The 18,265-nt window shown below is 45.1% G+C and overlaps 1 non-coding gene across 1 annotated transcript; it reads right to left on the bottom strand.

The window, feature by feature from the left end:
• Positions 1–995: 995 nt before the first annotated feature.
• Positions 996–1,157, bottom strand: LOC138570424 (U1 spliceosomal RNA). Its single transcript, XR_011303484.1, has one exon. It is a non-coding gene; the product is annotated as a U1 spliceosomal RNA (small nuclear RNA).
• Between the last annotated feature and the right edge of the window lie 17,108 nt (positions 1,158–18,265).

The raw sequence follows: 18,265 nt of genomic DNA, 5'->3' as shown, positions 1-18,265 counted from the left end.
GAAAGAACATCATCACAGAGGTTGCAGAAGAGTCCTGTGGCCACTTTGAGAGAGTCAATGTAGATATTGAAGACACTGAGGAGAAGTTTGGAGGTAGAGGCAAGAAGGGAAGTGGTGAGGTCAGAACACTCTTAGAGGAAAAGGGAGACAAGGCCAGGGTTCCTGTAGATCAGGCTTGTCCAACCTTTTTGAATGTGTGGGCCGGCGAAGCAAAAGTTAGCAACCTCACCCAAAGCAGTATATTAAAAAGCGATATTGTGTGACCTTTGACACAATAGCATCACAGGCAGTGATAGCCATGCAGTCCCAAAGATAGCTTTTGGTGTCATGGGCAGTGATCAAACGTTAGTTGCTTGTGATTTCTTCCAGTGTCTATGTGTTCATAGTTTTCTGAAATAGTGGGGCGACCGAGCGTAGCGAGGGAGCTACAAGGTTCTAGGGAGGGTTTGGGGGGCCCCCGCCAAGAATCTTTTTTCAAATATGGGGTTGAAATGGTGCATTTTACAGCAGAAAAGGTGACCAAAAAGCCATAAGTTTACAATCAGTTCTAAAGGGGAACATGAAAATTCCATGTCACCAACAGCAGAAAAGAACATTTTACAACACAACACATTTTAATGATCAATGTGTCCGCAGTGTAAGACAGCACTGTCACTGATATAACACATTGTCATGCTGGTTGTACCCAAAATATGCCCCTGTGGCAACATGTCTATGCTGGCTGTTCCCAATTTAGGCCAGCATTGTCCTGTACAAAGCATGCTTGATGCTGCCTGAGCATGTGCAGTGTGCCCAATACATATGGCAGTTTATCTCTGTAATACACATTACTTCTGTGGTGATGAAAGAAGCATAATTCAATTCAACAGATAAAATGTGGAAAAGCGATCACCCAAAGGTGAACCTAATTGAAGAAACACAATGTGAGCACAATCTTAAAGTATGCAACCTAGCAGGCCTATTGCACACTTTACCTTTTCTTTCACCAATAAATCAGGGGGAGAGCGCAAACGCAGTCCCCCACTACCAGAAATAATGCAGTCGTGTATCCCGCATTTGAGAACATAGCAGGGGTCAGCAAATCCGATGTGCAATGGGTAGGCCTCACCCTGGGAGATCTGCCCTTGGGATCAGATTCCCCCCTGCCAGCTAAGTATGAGTTGCATGCAAGAGGGCAGGGGTTGGGTCAGTTCTGGGAAGCCCCGCTACGCGAGGGTGGGAAGGCAGGCCCTGACCCAGCCCCAACCCCCCAGAAGCTCTGAACATCTGCAGAGCTGCCTGTCCCGCGTGCAGGGGGAAGCTCCAGCAGGCAGAGCCCAGCAGAAGAGCAGATTGTACCGCAGTTCCTTTCTCCCATCAGGCCCTGCTCGGCCCGAGATTTGTATAAATAGCATGATGGCTCAAGCAGGCCTGTTGTAGTCTGCCCACTGGCCTGTCGGCCCCACACGGGCCCATGGCCCTCCTGAGCGGAGCTGCTCACTGCTGGCCCCATTGACACCATCATAATCATCCTGGACCTTGACGCTCCACCACCCCTGAATCTCAGAGTTCTGCTAAATGACAATGCTGAAGCTTTGACATCTTTGCCGTAACCATATGCCGTGTTGTGTCAGCCGAGCCTGCACAGCGCCAAAGGCAAGTATTCCCTTGTCCGGGCCCAGAGGTCAATGAGTCTTCCAGTGCCATCCACTTGGCACTGCCTACTGTTCCCACCGTTTTCTACACGCGAATCAGCACCACTGCCAAACAGAACTGCATCATTGGGGCCCATCGCTGCTGCTCTCCGACTTGACCCCAGCCCAGGGCAAAGGCACCCATGGTTCTGGTCTGATGCTGAAAAGCCTGGCTCTGCTGAGATCTGAAAGACAAGAACTAAGGTATTTTGGGAACATAGTACTATTGTTTTTGTGTTGCAACTGTATCAGCTCACACCTCTCCTGAAGGGTATAGGCTGCCCTCAGACTGCGCTACCAAAAGAGTGAAAATAAGTTATACATGTTGGGCTTGCCTGTTTCACTTTTATGATTGGGATCACTGCTGCATGGGTATTAAGCGCGTTATAAATAACCTATCATATCAGATCATATCATAGATCACAGATCAAGATCATAAGCAACTTCTGGAAACCTTGGCAGGTGGTCCACTGAGGCTCATTTGCAGGTTGCAGTGTGTTATTGGGGCACTACTAGGGTAACATATGGTGCTGTACATGTTGTATTCGCCATGCATTGATCCCCCACTGGCCACATCTATAATGTCCAATGTACTTGGTATAATGCATGGACATTTTCATCAATCCATTTAGAGGTAAACGTAACTGAGCTCCCGCTGTTGTTCTTTGTCTCGAGATGAAGAAAAAAAGTACTGCAAAGGTTAAGTTTCTCAGCTGATAAAGGTTCATCTTCGGTGACATTCGCAATTCAAAAGAATGATTTTTGGGGCAGACAGGCCGTGTCGCCGCAACCCCTGCTAAACATATGTCCAGAGATGACAAACCTTGAAAGTAACTCCGCACAATGGCCCTCTGAGCAGCAGCCCACGGCTAATCAGGGGTTCAGGAATCCACTGTGCTGCCCACACGGAGAGGAACTCCTGCACAGCACCTGTCCACATAATCCTTCACCCGGGCCAGCACTCTCTTCTCCTCAACTCACCACCTCCTCCCTTCATCTCGGCTCGCCTTTTGCCCCTCAGAGCACCATGCAAGAGAGGAACGGGCAAGTCTGGACCGGAGCCCGTTCCTCTCTTGCATGGTGGGTCCTACTTGCCTGAAATGGGATATTTAAATGCAAAGTAATTGCTACTATATTAATCCCATTGTTAATAGTTTGTGGGAGTACTGGGCAATCTTTTGGACCCACGCTCACTGAAAATGAATGGTATTCCTCAGTTAACCCTCACTATGCCGCGATACAAATTAGTCTCTCCTTCCTCCATCATCAAGTCCCAAGAACTTCTTGACAAATGTATTTATTTCTGCAATGTTTGTCGGATATCCGAAAAACATTGCATAAATAAATAAATTAACGCTTCGTGGCTGAGGATTGTAACTACCTCTGTTGACCCCATGGGATCACCAGAGGGAGTTACAGTTTTGCACACAGGTACATTTAAAAAAAAAAAAGATTATTATTATTTTTTTTACTCAAGAATTGTCGAACATACGGCCTCGCAGGCCACATAAAATGGCTTGGCAGGCCGCATTGTGGCCCGCGGGCCGTATGTTGGACAACCTTGCTGTAGATGGTGGCGAGAGCCAGTGAGAGGGTGTGGGAGACACCAAGCCTGCAGATGAGGCATTCAAAGGAGGAGTAGGTCTAAGTGGGAATGACAGTAGCAGTGATCCATTCAGAGAAGATCAAGGCCACTCCGCCACAATAGGACAGCCCGCAATGAGCTCTGACCTGTCCAGTCCTATCTGTCACCCCGGACCCAGAAAATGAACCTAAGGCAGGAGTGAAGATGGGTGACAGGATGTTCACCTTCATGGTGGACATGGGGGCTACCATGTCCTGTATACAGGAAGGGAGGTTTCCTTTAACCAACAAAATCATGGACACTCAGGGGTTCTCTGAGGCTCTTGTAATGGTTCCATTCTCAGAAGATCTACCCATCACTGTAGGGGCACAGGAAGTGTTAGCACCCTCATTGTATAGCACAGAGACACTACCAAACTAGAATTGGGAAGAGACCTCTTAAGCAAATTGAACATGACCATTTCCTACACAGATAAAGGAATAGTGTGCTCCACACCAGGCATGCATTATAACAGAGAAGTGGCAGTGGTCCAAGCACTATGTAACACTAGTGCAGTTCGAGGGGTACCCCTGCATGAACACATGTTTATATACGCAGTGACAACTTTGATATGATGGCTCCCTGGGTTGCAGAACATATTCTTCTTACCCACAGAGTATTTGTTTAGATCAGCTGTCCCACAAGAAAAAGCCCCAGGAACAATAGTCATCTTGCACTTAGAAGCAGTGTGTAACGCTCACCTGATTCCCGCAGAAGCGCCGGTCTTGACTGGGCGAATACCGTATCTTCAAAGGTGATGTGTAACACACGGTTGGCTCTTTGGGCTGGACCTCTGTGCACTGTATGTCTGAATCGAAGAGTAAGATGTCTGTGGATAGAAAATATGGGATTAATGAACTGGGGTTATTGGGTGTCTCCCTCTTCTTCCCCTTCTCTTCTCCTGTAGAACCCCAAAGGTTAACGCTCTCACCTTAGGTAAGTGAACGCCGAGCTCTCCATCTGCCTCGGGGCAGGGTGCCGTAACCAGTTTCTTCACTGGATAAGGGTGCAGGCCTCTTGACCTCAGAGGACTGCTGTCTGTCGTTTACTGCACGAACGGTAAGTTCCGAGTATTTCAAATGTCTTTAAAAGTCTTTTGTAATGATGTCTCTTGTCTTGCAGGGTTCCGGCGATGGCGGATGACGGGCTGAAGTGAGTTGAGGATGGAACCCGTGTGAGGAATAGAAGCGCCTGGAAGCACGTAAGTAAGCGCTTGTTGCCTGCTTCACGATGCGCACTAACTGTCCTTTTATCTTGCAGGTACAAGTTCGGAGCTGCTGAAGGGTGCCGGAATACCCACTGGGTTCGGCGTGGGAAGGAGTAATGGCACGTGAGTAATAAAGTTACCCAATGTCTTTAAACGCACCTTCTTTTGTCTTTCAGATGCGGGATGCAGCGCCGAAGGCCTCCGGAGCGTGCGAAGAGTTGGTAAGCTTTTGTCTTTCAGATGCCGGAATGCAGTGCGAAGACCTCCGGAGCACGCGAAGAGTAGGTAAGCCTTTGTCTTTCAGATGCCGGAATGCAGCGCGAGGCGTTGGTGACAGCCGATGGACCAGGTAAGAGAAGCGCTGTCACTGAAGACCGTATTGCTAACCTGTTCTTTCTTGTCTTTATAGGTGTTGCTGAAGACTGGATTCAAGATGGTTAGCCTTTTTCCCTTAGGCCCAGGATCAGATGCAGAAGACACGATGAGCGTTCTGCTGCAGAGGATGCAGAATAACGCAAAGCAAGATTCATCCATCGGGTGTGGTTTAAATAGCCTCCTGTAGTGCTTAGGTGTCTCCTTCCACAGCCTCGCCTAGGTAAGAAAAAAGTTCCTGCTTTCCAGAAGAGTTCCAGTGTTCTGAACCTAGGGAGTGGCTCCTGCCCCACCCAACAGGAAAAGTAGTCCCAAACAGAAGAGGATTAGAGGCTCAACTGGCAGGTAAGTAAGCAGCATGGTCTGCTGCAGGTAAGTCCACCCAAGCATTATGAGCCCGGCGCTTCCAGCGCTGGGACTGGGCATATTTATGAGCCTGGTGCCACTGGCGCCAGGACAGGGTCCAAAAGGTCCAAATTGGGACTGGTTGGCACTCGGAACCTGGGTTATGGGTCTGCTTCCAAGGGAGTTGGGTAAGTCCTGACCTTTTGGAAGCAGAGATCATGACAGCACCCCCCCTCAAGGCCCCTCCCAAACCGGGCTTCTCCGGGGGTTTGGGCTTGTCAGGGAATGTTCGATGAAATCTTTTGATTAGACGAGGAGCGTGGACATATTCTGCAGGTTCCCAGGATCTTTCTTGGGGGCCGTAGCCTTTCCAGTCAATTAGGTAAAATAGTTTAGATTTGGAGATCTTGGAGTCCAGGGTGCTTTTGACTTCAAACTCGAGTTCTCCATCAACTAGGATAGGTTTTGGAGATTCAGTTAGTCGGGTTTGAGGTTGCACGGGTTTTAATAGAGAGACGTGGAAGACCGGATGTATCTTCATGTGAGGGGGCAAGTCCAACTTGACCGCTACTGGGTTTACTATGGTAGTGATGGAATAGGGACCAAGGTATCTTGGGTTGAATGTGCGTGGTCCTTTTAGAGGTAGATATTTGGTGGATAACCAGACTTGATCTCCTACTTGATATTGGGGGGCTTCCTTCCGATGTTGATCTGCTCCTTTCTTGTATTGTTCCTTAGCCCTTTGAAGGTGAGAAACGGCTTCCTTAAAGGCTTGGGTGATTGTAGAATGTAGGTAGTCTACTGCTGGTGTTCCAAGATCTTGGGGTGGATCAGACTCCGAGGTTCGAGGGTGACTGCCGTATAGAAGAAAAAACGGGGTTTTCCCAGTTCCCGAGTGGACAGAGTTATTGTAGGCATATTCGGCTATCCAAAGGATATCTTTCCAAGTTTTTTCAGTTTGTTGCAGCATGCAGCGTAAATACTGTTCCAGAGTTTGATTGGTCCTCTCGGTTTGTCCGTCGGTTTGAGGGTGGTGACTGGTCGATAGTCTCACATCAATTTGAGCCGACCGACAGCAACTTCGCCAAAAATGAGAAATAAATTGACTACCTCGATCCAAAATTAGAACTGAAGGAAAACCGTGCAGTCGGACGATGTTTTCGAGAAATTCTTGGGCCAGAGTTGTTGCTGTTGGCAAGCCTTTGAGTGGAATGAAATGCGCCATCTTGGAGAATAAGTCCACGATTACTAGGATCATATTGTATCCGGAGCATGGAGGTAGATCGGTGATGAAGTCCATAGAAAGCGTATGCCAAGGGCGAGGTGGGATGTCAATAGGGCGTAAGAGGCCGGCTGGTTTTTCCTTTTGACTCTTGTTTTGGGCGCATACTCCACAGGACATTATAAAGTCTCTGATATCTTTTTTCCAATACGGCCACCAGAAGTAGCGCTTGATCTTTTCTGAGGTTTTGGCCATACCGGGATGTCCTTCCATTAAGGAATCGTGATAACAAGAGATTACCTTTTTCTGTAAATCTGTGCTGGGCAGGTATAATCGTTCTTGGAAATACAATAAGTTGTCCTTCACTGCAAAGTCCTTTCCCTGCAGATGCCAATTCTGTATGTCTGCTGGAGTTACAAGTTGCCTGGCTTTATCCTTAACTTCCTCTATGGATTGTGTGGCGATTACACCCAGAATTCATTGTTCGGGAATGATAGGTACAGGTTTAGGGTTGATCAAGTGTTCTTCCACTCCCATCCGAGAAAGGGCATCAGCTTTACCGTTTTTTGTACCAGGTCGATAGGTAATTATGAAGTCAAACTCGGCAAAGAATAGTGCCCAACGGAGTTGTCTAGAGGATTGGGCCTTTGCGGTTTTCAAATATTGTAGGTTTCGGTGATCCGTAATCACAGTAACGGTGTGTCGGGCCCCCAGAAGATAATGCTGCCAAGCCTTAAAGGCAGACTTGATAGCCAGAAGTTCCTTATCAGTAATAGTGTAATTGATTTCAGGAGGCGAGAATTTGCGTTACTGGGTCCTTTTGTGATAGAACTGCCCCCATGGCAAGGCTCGAAGTATCAGTTTCAACGATGTAGGGGAGTTCGGGGCGAGGATGTTTTAAAATTGGTGCAGAGATAAATTTAGTCTTCAAATTCTGGAAAGCTTGCTCCGCCTCGGTAGACCATTCAAAACATTTGTTTTTCTTTAACAAGGTGGTGATGGGCTGGACTATTCGAGAGAATTCGGGGATAAACCTGCGGTAAAAGTTAGCGAAGCCTAACATGCTTTGAACACCTTTTACGGAGGATGGTGATGGCCATTTGAGAATTGCATCGACCTTCTTTGAATCCATACGCACTCCGCTAGGTGATAATATGAATCCCAAGAACTCAACTTCAGTCACGTTGAAAACACATTTTTCCAACTTGGCGAAAAGTTTGTGTTGACGCAATCTCTCGAGGACCATTTTCACGTGTTTCCGATGTTCAGATTCCGATGAAGAATAAACGAGGATGTCGTCAATGTAAACAACAACACACACATCTATGAGCTCTCTGAGGACATCGTTCATAAAATATTGAAAGGCGGCCGGGGCATTGCAAAGTCCGAAGGGCATGACCTGATATTCAAATAGCCCATACTTGGTGCGGAAGGCCGTCTTCCATTCATCGCCCTCTTTTACTCGTACCAAGTGGTAGGCTCCTCTAAGATCCAGCTTTGTATATATGCATGCTTTTCTGACTTGGTCCAGGAGTTCAGGGATCAAAGGTAACGGATATCTATTCTTAACAGTGATCTGGTTCAGGGCGCGATAATCTATACAAGTTCTAAGGTACCCTTCTTTTTTTGGAACGAAGAACAAAGCTGAAGAAGCAGGGGACTTGGAAGGACGAATAAACCCATTCGCTAGGTATTGATCCAGGTATTGTCGGAGGTGAAGGTTCTCAGGCTCGGTGAGGGCATAAATTCTACTACAAGGAGGAGTAGATCCAGGTATCAGGTCTATCTGGCAGTCATAAGACCTATGAGGAGGTAGAGAGTTAGCCTGAGCCTTCCGGAAAACATCTTGGAATTCTAGGTATTCGGGAGGTAACTGGGGAGTCTCCGAAGAAATTGCTGCCAGTGCAACACCAGGTGGAGGGTGACAAGTAGAGACACATTCTGGAAACTGAACCGTTCTTGCTCGCCAATCGATCTGAGGATTGTGTTTCTCTAACCAAGGTATTCCTAGAATTATCTGGAACTGAGGGGCCTTGATCACATCGAACACGATCTTCTCATGGTGTCCATCTTGACTTACTAGCGTCACTTCTTGAGTGGTATGCGTTACTGGTCCGGAGGCTATCTCCGTACCATCCACCGTAGTAATGACGTCCTTTACAGCCTTGGGACAAAGAGTTAGATTCATCCTCAAAACCATTTCATGATCCACCTAATTGCCGATGGCACCGCTGTCGACGTAAGCTTCAATCGCATGTAATCGATCCGGATGATCAGGGCTAATGAAGACCATAGGTATCACGAAATGCGAGGTCACGGAACTGGTTTTAACGCTCGGCAAGAGGACCTCTATTCTTGTCGGGCGAGGTCGTTTCCCTGCTCAGAGTTTGTGACCTTGGTAACTGCAGCTCCTACTGCCTTCTTGGCTGGTTTCACCGGACAGTCTCGAAGAAAGTGCCCTGAGTTTCCGCAACAGAGGCATAATTGCAACTGTTTTCTCCTTTCCCGCTCCTTTTGTGTTAGTGGTCCTTTCAGGCCCCCTATTTGCATGGGTTCCCCGAAGTCTACTCCTTTGGTAGGAGTTGGTGGTTTGGAAAATACTCGAGCATCAAACTTGGAACGATCGGCCTTCCTGTTCTGCAGTCTGTGATCTATTTGAACGACTAAATCTATATAGTCCGAACAGTCTTGCGGGGGATTCACTACTTGGGCTAACACATCTTTGAGCTCTCCACGTAGACCTCTATAAAACAGCGTAATCCTTTTGTCCTCAGGCCATTGAGTTTCCACTATCAGTCTGTTGAAAGACGCAATATAAGCCAAAAGGTCTTGATTACTCTGTCGCAACGAAAGAAGCTCATTGTCCAAGGCCTGCCCCTGTGAATGTCTTGCGAACAGTTTTTCCATACTGAGCTGAAAAGCTTGAAAATCATGGAGAACCGGATCATCTTGATTAACTAGAGGGATCGACCAGTCTGCCGCATTGCCACTAAGGTACGAAAGCACGAAAGCTACTTTAACTTGATCAGTTGGAAAGGCTGCTGGCCGGCATAAGAAATGCAACCGGCACTGATTAATAAATACTGCAAACCTCTTTGGGTCACCAGAAAATCGTTCGGGCGGAGCCAGAGGTACATTCCCAGGTAGGTTGATTTGCACTGGATTCATAGAGGATGTTGAAGGAAGATTTGCCCCTGATGCGGGTAATGGGGTCTGTCCGGCTTGTGACTGTAGCAATTGTCTAGCAAGATTGTCTGTTCGCTCCTTGGAAATAATCAGTTCCCTTCTTAGAGCGTTCGTTTCCTGACGGGCTGCATGCACTTCTGCTCTTAGATCCCCAAGTAACTGGGCTAGCTGGTCGGTATCCGAGGTTTCCATAGCGCCTGGGCAGGAGTTTTGCGGTAGGCTTTGCGTTCTGTACCGCTCACCTGATTCCCGCAGAGGCGCCGGTCTTGACTGGGCGAATACCGTATCTTCAAAGGTGATGTGTAACACATGGTTGGCTCTTTGGGCTGGACCTCTGTGCACTGTATGTCTGACTCGAAGAGTAAGATGTCTGCGGATAGAAAATATGGGATTAATGAACTGGGGTTATTGGGTGTCTCCCTCTTCTTCCCTTTCTCTTCTCCTGTAGAACCCCAAAGGTTAACGCTCTCACCTTAGGTAAGTGAACGCCGAGCTCTCCATCTGCCTCGGGGCAGGGTGCCGTAACCAGTTTCTTCACTGGATAAGGGTGCAGGCCTCTTGACCTCAGAGGACTGCTGTCCGTCGTTTACTGCACGAACGGTAAGTTCCGAGTATTTCAAATGTCTTTAAAAGTCTTTTGTAATGATGTCTCTTGTCTTGCAGGGTTCCGGCGATGGCGGTTGACGGGCTGAAGTGAGTTGAGGATGGAACCCGTGTGAGGAATAGAAGCGCCTGGAAGCACGTAAGTAAGCGCTTGTTGCCTGCTTCACGATGCGCACTAACTGTCCTTTTATCTTGCAGGTACAAGTTCGGAGTTGCTGAAGGGTGCCGGAATACCCACTGGGTTCGGCGTGGGAAGGAGTAATGGCACGTGAGTAATAAAGTTACCCAATGTCTTTAAACGCACCTTCTTTTGTCTTTCAGATGCGGGATGCAGCGCCGAAGGCCTCCGGAGCGTGCGAAGAGTTGGTAAGCTTTTGTCTTTCAGATGTCGGAATGCAGTGCGAAGACCTCCGGAGCACGCGAAGAGTAGGTAAGCCTTTGTCTTTCAGATGCCGGAATGCAGCGCGAGGCGTTGGTGACAGCCGATGGACCAGGTAAGAGAAGCGCTGTCACTGAAGACCGTATTGCTAACCTGTTCTTTCTTGTCTTTATAGGTGTTGCTGAAGACTGGATTCAGGATGGTAAGCCTTTTTCCCTTAGGCCCAGGATCAGATGCAGAAGACACGATGAGCGTTCTGCTGCAGAGGATGCAAAATAACGCAAAGCAAGATTCATCCATCGGGTGTGGTTTAAATAGCCTCCTGTAGTGCTTAGGGGTCTCCTTCCACAGCCTCGCCTAGGTAAGAAAAGAGTTCCTGCTTTCCAGAAGAGTTCCAGTGTTCTGAACCTAGGGAGTGGCTCCTGCCCCACCCAACAGGAAAAGTAGTCCCAAACAGAAGAGGATTAGAGGCTCAACTGGCAGGTAAGTAAGCAGCATGGTCTGCTGCAGGTAAGTCCACCCAAGCATTATGAGCCCGGCGCTTCCAGCGCTGGGACTGGGCATATTTATGAGCATGGTGCCACTGGCGCCAGGACAAGGTCCAAAAGGTCCCAATTGGGACTGGTTGGCACTCGGAACCTGGGTTATGGGTCTGCTTCCAAGGGAGTTGGCTAAGTCCTGACCTTTCGGAAGCAGAGATCATGACACAGTGATTACCAGAAAAGATGCAGTTATTCTAACAAGCACAGACGAAGAGGGGGTAGATTGGCACACAGTGTTATGCATAAACCCCACACTGTCATTGAGGGAAGTGACTGATGAATAACTTTTCGCAGACACAGAAGAGTAAGGGGGAGCTCGTATTTGAAATATGCATATCTTGTCATATGGTGCTACATTACAGAGAAATACCAAATACTGTACTGGTTACCACAGCACCACCATCACAGTTATACAAGGACATGGTAGAAGTGTTCAGTCGCTTATAGACCAACAACCCTCATGACTTAGGATTACTGAACAGCATAGGAGCAGTAAGAATAAAACTAAAACAAGGGGCAATACTCCCAAGAGTGAAACATTACCCATTACTCAAAGAAGTGGATGAAGGAATATGTCACACCATTTCTGCACTGATTGAGCAAGACATTATATTATCATCCACATCCCCATGTAACACAGCTATTTACACATTTACCCTGTCAAAAAAGAAAAAGGTTTATACAAGATATCCGTCCTTTATACAATATAGAGGAGGCAGGCTTTCCATAAATTCCCAACCAAGACTTGATACTATGCAGTATTCCTGCAGAGGCAACCCATTTCACTGTGATTAACCCCAAAACTGTATTTTTCTTGGTGCCATTGTGTTAGGGAGAATTGTCATTTCTGTGCTAATTCCCTTCAACCTTAGAGACCCCCAGCTCTTTTTGGACTTAGGAATTTTTAATTTTAACCCTGGAGTGAATGAGACCTTTTTCTCACTCTTTCATGTGTTTTTACCTGATTTGGATTTTGTGTTTTCACTGTTTCTGGAGTCTGAAAAACTCCATAGGCGTCTGCTTTTTGTATGGTGGCACACAGCATCTTTAGTGCAGCGTCACTGAGAAATACTTTAGATTTCTCTTCAGGTTTAAATACCTTTTTGTCGATGAACTGCAGTTTCCAAGAATAGTAAAGTGAAGTTGAGCTTTCTCTCTGTTGGTCCAGCACACACCATCTTATGTGGAGTTCTGGAGAGATACTTAGTAGCCCCTTATCCTACATTCTCATGTAAAATAATGTATGTTACCCTCACTACTTTAAATGGCTGGTGGCAGTGGTTTACTTTTTCCTACTGTAGAGGAGGAGCCAAATGCCTCTACTGGAAATCCCACCACTATTCTTTCGATATGTTGGAAGCCAGAAATTGTGAAATGCACAACGCCGATGATGAGCCTGATACTGCGAAATGTCTCCAAAACAAGGTATCCATTGAGAAGGCCCTATAAGATGTACCCCCAGAGAGATAACAGCCTCTTAGGGAAGGTCCCTGAAGAAGTGTGAAGCAGTGAACACAAGATGATGGTGACGTCACAAGAAAGTGACACACCAAGAAGGATGATCAAAGAAGAGAATTCATAGACCTTATGGAACCTGATGACAAAATAAGGAATCGTTTAACAGTTTAAGTGTGAAATGAAAATTGAACATACGAAGAACACTGAAGAAAACACAATTTGCCTTATAACTGTACAGATGCAACGCAAGTAGACTAAGTAATCGTGAAGGCTGGCTATACATAGTGAATAGACTGCAGGCGGTGCCGCCAAAATATATATATATTCAGTGAAAAAACTTTGTTAAAGGGACGTTATGGTTCCAAGTAAAACCGAAAAACCCCTGAAATTCGCCAGTTATGGTAAACTAAGCAACCATAAGCAACCATAACTCGCGCCACCACCGTGCACTGCTATGCCTAACACCCAGGACATCAAAGATGACATCACAAATGTCATTGATGACATCACTGATGACATCACATGTCTGACTCCCCCTTTTTTCCTTTCCTGACATATCTAGGCCACATGATTTTCTTCAGTAACAGTCAGGAACTAAAAATTGTAAATTACTATATTCGTAGACTTATCCTTCAAGTATGTTCTTAGAATAATTCCCTTATGGTCCAGTCATATCATATGAAACATATACATAGGGGAAGACACAACCTTGAAAGACAGCAATCCTTTTTGTGCATTAAAATTATCAGTAGATTTATCAGCACTTTCTGATACTTTTGATGTTTTTTTATGGTTGTATACAAATTGTTCATTTTACAACTGTTCGAATTACAATTGACCTTTTCACAATTGACCGAATTGTGAAGGTCAATTGTAACATATATGTGGAGGCAAACCGCCCACAACCCCCCACAACCCCCCACCCAACACCAAACCCCCAAAACCCCTATATATATATATATATAATATATATATATATATATATATATATATATATATATATATATATATATATATATATATATAATATATATATATATTATATATATATATACGGTCAATTGTGAAAAGGTCAATTGTGACCCTTTAAATTCGGTCAATTGTTCATTCGAACAATTGTAAACGAACAATTTGGGTAATACCTTTTTTATTACTGTACTTTCCCTGTATATGCTCATATTTTTATATGTTGTACTCACACTATTTTCCTTAGGGTCCAGACACATCATGTGATATATATAGATAGGGTAAGTAACAGCTTCGAAACAGAGCAATCATTTCTCTGCATAAAGGTAATCAGTTAGGTTATGAACACTTTCTGCTACTATTGCTGTTTCTTTTTCTTACTTCAATTCTCTTGTATATATTCATATTTGTATGTGGTGTTGTCTCTTTGTGATTTGTCTATAATAATGCAATTATGTAGTAAGTGGGTTTTATTACCTACTTATCACAAGTTTCACTGTACGCAAAACTCTAATATGAAAACAGTTATCATTTCACTATTCAACATAGCAAGCTTATGAATATTTCACCTCCATCATGTATGCTGCACACAATGCCTATGTTTCTACATGAGTACCTTACTATACTGGGTTGAAGTTAATAATAGAATGCTATTTATATCAATGCATAGCTTAATGCACTGATTAGCACTTGATATTTATTCCAATAATCTTTGACACTTTTTCTATTAACATTACACTAAGAATCCCTTGTACAGACTTTTCATGAAAGGTAAATACACATGTGATGTCATCAGTGATGTCATCAATGACATTTGTGATGTCATTTTTGATGTCCTGGGTGTTAAGCTTAGCAGTGCACGGTGGTGGCGCGAGTTATGGTTGCTTAGCTTACCATAACTGGCGAATTTCTGGGGTTTTTCGGTTTTACTTGGAACCATAATGTCCCTTTAACAAAGTTTTTTCACTGAATTTCATAGGTTTTTAGTTGCGCAACTTAACCATAACGTCCCGTTAACAAAGTTTTTTTACTGAATTTCATCGGTTTTTAGTAGCGCAACTTAACCATAACATCACGTTAACAACATTTTTTTACTGAATTTCATAGGTTTTTAGTAGTGCAAGTTAACCATAAACTCCCTTTAACAAACTTTTTTCATTAGCACGCAGACAACATACAAAGATGTTGTGTAAAATGCAATTTCTCAGGGATGGCTTTACAAAGAATGTTGCAAAGTAAGAATTTATGCTCGTTCACAGTGAAGGTCAGCTGCTTCAATTTTTTGCTCGCAGGCCGGAGTGGCCCACGACTCGCACTATAAGGTTCTATTGTTTTTTTACCTTGACAAACAGGGATCGTGCCAAAAGACTTCTTTTGAAGGAGGGGTGCAAAAACGTAAGAGACGATAAGGATGAAATTTCTGAAACTAAACCGCTTTTATATATTATATCACTATGAGAAAGATTGTTGGCACAGATGGAGTCGTATTTAGGGACTGCATTACGCATAGACAATGGAAAATGCCAATATAATGTAAGTAACGCTTTAGATTATTTTATACCAGAATATAATAACAATAGCGGGGCGTTAAAGCCCGGTTAAGTTGTACTTGTTCGTTCAATGTGGCATATTGTTTTGTACCGTGCACTATCACCGCCGAAGTGGTCCACTGGCGCTCAGACGGCTCTGAAAAAGGCAGAGGAGAGAGGGTGGGTTAGTGGGAATAAGTTAACATACTCCGTTGCACTATCCTCACTAGCAAATAGTTTCACGCCCTAATAAATAAAATGTATATTTTTAATGAAGATCGGCTTGTGAGACTAATTTATGTTTTTAAAACAGGTACATCCTTCCCTACTGTCAATGCCACGATTTTCAGACCCCGGCCGACGGATTTTTTAACTGCCAGGTGCAGCTACTTGTAAACAACTTCATGACCCTCACCATTTTATGGGACAATCGCCAAGGACCAATATGCCCTTACGCGGTACTAGCGGCTAGAAGCAACATACCAACCATTATGGTGGTCTAATGCCTCGTTGTTGGAACAGCCTTCCGATTATCAGTGAGTGCGACCATAGTGCTTCTTTTATCATAAACCAACACCCTGTGTACCGCAAAGGAACAGCGCGTGACTCAAGATGAACTTTTGCGGATCGACAGCAAAGACAAATGCAAATCGCTGAATATTCTCTAAACATTTGATGTAAAATAAAAGTACTTTACGAAATGTACAATCTTGCTGTTTGCTTTTAAATCACAGTTTCATATTCCGAATTGTGGTGCACTGTGTTGTGAGATCATCTGTGTTGTTTTTCGGGTTCTGTGTAAAGTCGCGTAGGACTGGAGACGACTGGGCCTTACGCGGTACTAGCGGCTAGAAGCAACATACCAACCATTATGGTGGTCTAATGCCTCGTTGTTGGAACAGCCTTCCGATTATCAGTGCGACCATAGTGCTTCTTTTATCATAAACCAACACCCTGTGTACCGCAAAGGAACAGTGCATGACTCAAGATGAACTTTTGCGGATTGACAGCAAAGACAAATGCAAATCGCTGAATATTCTCTAAAAATTTGATGTCAAATAAAAGTACTTTACGAAATGTACAATCTTGCTGTTTGCTTTTAAATCACAGTTTCATATTCCGAATTGTGGCGCGCTGTGTTGTGAGATGATCTGTGTTGTTTTCCGGGTTCTGTGTAAAGTCACGTAGGACTGGAGATGACTGGGCACGTTTGGCTACGCACCCTGTAACATCACGGAGAGAGACGGGGAATATGAATGATTTGATAATGTCAGGCTTAGGGACGGGAGATATGATTTAGTGTCGCAAAAGCAGGTCAGCCAGGTTGATGGGGCAAGTGATAGGATTATCACATAATGTCGGTGCACAGCAGCCTGATTTATCGTTTGTTTAGTGGACAAAAAGTCGGGTAAGGCCCATAGGAAATTGTAATGTCAACGGACATAAGGAGGGTTCTTAGAACACTTTCAACCTGACAACGAACAATACGAACAGCGTTCTCAGAACACCCCCATTTTGTTTAATTGCAAACATTACCTCCACGTCCACTCTTCCTCGTCCCAGTACTTACTTCATGAGGCCCCTGCCTCCGACACAGGACCTTCTTCTATTTCTTTAAATTCCTATAACTCCTCCCCCACATCCACATCACTCAGTTTCATATTACCAAGCAGGAGCATGGGACCTTCCCCACAGGGAGGGTGAGGAGGGTTGTCAGTACTGTGACGAGGAAGAGTAGGACTAGGAGTAATGAAGATTACCGGTAAGTAATCAGAGCATTTCAGGACACCGCGAGTGTTCTTAGAACACATTCAACTTGCCAGAGTACAATACGGACAGCGTCCTCAGGACACCCCCATTTTGTTTATGTACGAACACTTAAGCACACCGCAAGTGTTCTTAGCTCAATTTTAGCTTGCTTGCGAACAAAACGGACACGTACTCCGTCCTCAGAACACCCCACCATTTAGTTTATATAGATAATTTCAGAATAGCCGTGTTGTCCGCAGAAAAATCGAACACAACAAAAGTGTCTAGCACATAAAAAAAACAGAACATTGAACCTATCTCATACTCCTCCCATCCTCCCCAAACACTCTTACACACCAACACACTCCACTAAATACAATTTTTAATCCAAGTTTCACCGCGCTGTCCGCGGTCGTCAGCGAATGCAAGATGGCGGGCGCCACAGAAAATCTGACGCGCTTCACGCACCACACCGTCCAATCAGCGAACATGTAGCATGTCCGCGGACATCAAGCAAGCCGCTTGGCCAATCGGGGTGCTGTCCGCGGAGCGAACAAGGAAGTCCGTCCGCGAAGCGAACAGAGATATCACTAATTTTTTTGCCTTACGTTTTAATAATTTCTAAAAAGAACTACTGTAAAACTACTGGACTACTGGACGGATTTACACCAAATTTGCAAAAGCACGCTTTCGGGACCAAGCCGCCGCTCCTGCCGCAAATTTGGTGTAAATCCGTCCAGCGGTTTGGGCTGTAGGCGTGTGCAAAGTTTTTTCCCATTATGTCTATGGGAAAAAACACAAGTTTTGGGACCCCCCATATAACTTTGCCCCCCCGGACCAAACCTCACCAAACTTTGCATATACTATTTTTGCAAAGTTTGGTGAGGATTCGTCCAGAGGGAGCGAAGTTATAAGCCACCCAAAAAATGCTCTTCCTATGGAAACACCAACTTAACCATAACTACATGGACGCTACCGCGTCTATGTAATATATATGTAATATATACATATATAGAGTATGGATATTGAATGTCGCAACTTTAGAAAGTGTGGTGCAATAGAGAAAAGCAGCTGAAAAGCATAGCAGGATCGAGAAGGCAGCCTGGTCCAGTGTCAAGGGTTGGGGCAGCCAAGAACTGGTTATCTATTCGAGGAGCTTCAAAGAACCTGAGAAACAAGGCAAGCTCCTGTTAAGGTGCAAGGAAAAAGACACTATGAGTGCAAAGTTCTATTGATTTAATAGCATTAAATGTGAACAAAGGAGCTCAAACGCGGTCTCCTGTCATGTGGGATGGATGGAACTAGAAAATGGGCAAGCTGCATCAAAAATTGAAGATAAGAACGTGCTTGCACTCCCTTCTATTCTCATGTGCAGTGATACTTTGCAAGGCTGAGTTCAAAGACAATTTG

This window comes from Ambystoma mexicanum, chromosome 2q, assembly GCF_040938575.1.
Source record: "Ambystoma mexicanum isolate Mex_15411 chromosome 2q, UKY_AmexF1_1, whole genome shotgun sequence".
NCBI classification, from domain to species: Eukaryota; Metazoa; Chordata; class Amphibia; order Caudata; family Ambystomatidae; genus Ambystoma; species Ambystoma mexicanum.
The sequence above is the reverse complement of the archived record's forward strand: the minus strand, read 5'-3'. Positions and strand labels throughout refer to the sequence as shown.